Genomic DNA, 2,630 nt, shown 5'->3' with positions numbered 1-2,630 from the left:
ACTGTATTTTCTTTAGCAGGAAATATCGTGGCTATAATGTGTTGCAAATTAAAGTCTGGCCTGCAGATCATATAAATGACATCCTAATTAAGCATGTGTAAGAACATTTCAAACGAAAAGCTCCCGTGCACATTTACAACATTATGATCGGAAAACTAGAGTACAACAAGAAAAAAACTACGCACTTGCGTAAAATCGTATGACAACGATGCAAGTAGGAACCCTAGTTACAGAAATGGTATATTGTTAACATTTTCTATGCAAAACACCAGTTACGTCATGATTTTTTCTAAAACCATATTTCCAAATCTATTTTCTTTCCCCGTTGCTATTGGATAATAAACAAGCATCGACTTATTATCTGCCCTATGGTAGGTTGGGAAGAAAGGCAATGTGACTACCACTAATTATATTTCACAGTTTAATTACTTTCGAAAGATTTTGGTAAGTCCCTGTTAACGAACCAAGGAACCAACGACAGGATGCATTTACCATTAGAATACATTACCTGAGTGTTGTCACAGGCAAATTGCCGAGATGAGTATCGCAAACGGGACATTGGTCATACTCCTCCTCCGACAGTTTTTGGAAGATACACTTCCTGCAAACTGGTTTCAAATCCACATTTTACAAAATTCAGCATTGAATTACAGAAATAATCGAAAAAATTATAGGAAAACAAAACCCTTTTCTTAAAAAATCACAAGGAATGATACGAATTTTGGCAACGTCCCCTTGTTAATCAACAAAGACAAAAGAATCACACATGTCATTTTTCAATTAAGGGAATAGAAGATTAAAAGAAACTCACACGTATGGAGGCAAAGTGAAATGGTTGTAGCCTCCTCCGACTCCTTATTACAAAGACCGCACTTCAAACATGCCTCGATTGCCTCCCTCTTCACTTTCACCACCTGACTACCACCACCAGTCGCCATCTCTTCCTCCTCTCCTTCTTAATCCTTATTATCTTAGAAAGACAAGGCTTTTTTGTTGTGTCTTTGTGCTTGCAACAAAAACCTTAGACCGAGTTCGAGTATTTATAACCTTGGTTTTGATTTACCAACTCTGTAACATACACTTTACATGTGGTGAGTATTATTAAGCCCTGCACTCAATAGGTCGAGGTTCCTATATTTCATTTTTGTTTAATGCTCTTTCCTTTTGGGTAAGGTTATTTTGGAAAATTATGGATTTCTAACCATTTTGGGTGCATGCTTATCTAAAATATGATTTTATTTCCATAAAAGAAAGTGACCCCATTCGTTGTGACAATAATATATATCTTGTGACATCTTGATTTTTTGAATTTTGTGTTAGTGCCGCTATAATAATTGTTTAGCGTTGTCAATTATTTTATGTTCGTAGCCATGTACAAATTGTTTAATGTTTTGAAGGGTTTTTGGTGGCATACTTATCCAAAGAATGATTTTATTTCCAAAAATGAAAGTGACCTTATTTGTTGCGACAATAATACCATTTGACAAGTTGATTTGTGAATTGTTTTAAGTTGGTTGTGTTATAATAATTGTTTATCGTTGTGAATTGTTTGAAGTTGGTGGTGTTGTATTAATTGTTTAATGTTGTGAATCATTTTAAGTTGGCGGCATTTTAACTAGTTAAGTTGTGAATCATTTTAAGTTGGCGGTACTTTATTTAGTTAAGTTGTGAATCTTTTTAAGTTGTGACGCCATCATCATTGTCTAACATTATGAATCAATAAAAGTTGAGGCACTGTCATAATTGTTTAACATTGTGAAACGTTCTAAGTTGGTGACGTTGTATTAATTGTTTAACATTGTGAGTCATTTTAAAAAGGCGGAGTTGTACTAATTGTTTAACGTTGTGGATCGTTTTAGGTTTTGGCGGCACTGTAAGTCTAATCAAACTTGAAAGAGCGATGGTAATTGGAAAATAAACTACTAGTGAAGCCTTAACTAAGCCAGTCTCCACAAGCACAAAATTGACAGCCCTCTTTCGATTCATTAATTCAACTTTTTAAATCTCCAAGAAGATCATAGAATCTTTACATATGTCTCTCTTCACACATGATAAGTATCTATTTCTCTCCTCACGTGACACATTACATAAAGAAAAAGAGACAATTACATGTGAAATCAACGAGTTTCAAATACATTTTGCCTGATAAGCTCTTAAAGTAATAGTGTCACCATGTGGAGGACATTTTGAATGGAATATATTATTAAGTAGTTTACAATTTTACATTCTCCAATCTCAAATATGAAACCAAGAACTCATATATACCAAGCTAGCTAATGTAACAACTTTACAATCCAATATACAACTTTACATTCTTTAAAAGAGGAAGCACCCTAAATTAGTTAATGGCGCAACTTTTCACGATGATCATATTTATTCATAAGGTTGAAGTAGTTTACAATCACTATTAATACTTCTCGTTGTTATATCTTCAAGATGCATGCAACTTCACTTTGCAGGATAGTTATTTGAGATATTTAAATTATCATTGCAGCTTTTCTTTTTGTTCAGTGTGCCAGAATAGGGGTGTTTCTCAATCCTTGAGGTGAGATAAGTGGTGAATTATATTGGTGGATAAAATTTTTGTCTTTAACACATTGCGTTTAAACATGTTAAACTGCAAACCGAAC

The sequence above is a fragment of the Malus sylvestris genome, chromosome 4 (genome assembly GCF_916048215.2).
Source record: "Malus sylvestris chromosome 4, drMalSylv7.2, whole genome shotgun sequence".
Taxonomy (NCBI): Eukaryota; Viridiplantae; Streptophyta; class Magnoliopsida; order Rosales; family Rosaceae; genus Malus; species Malus sylvestris.
This window is presented reverse-complemented; position numbering follows the sequence as displayed.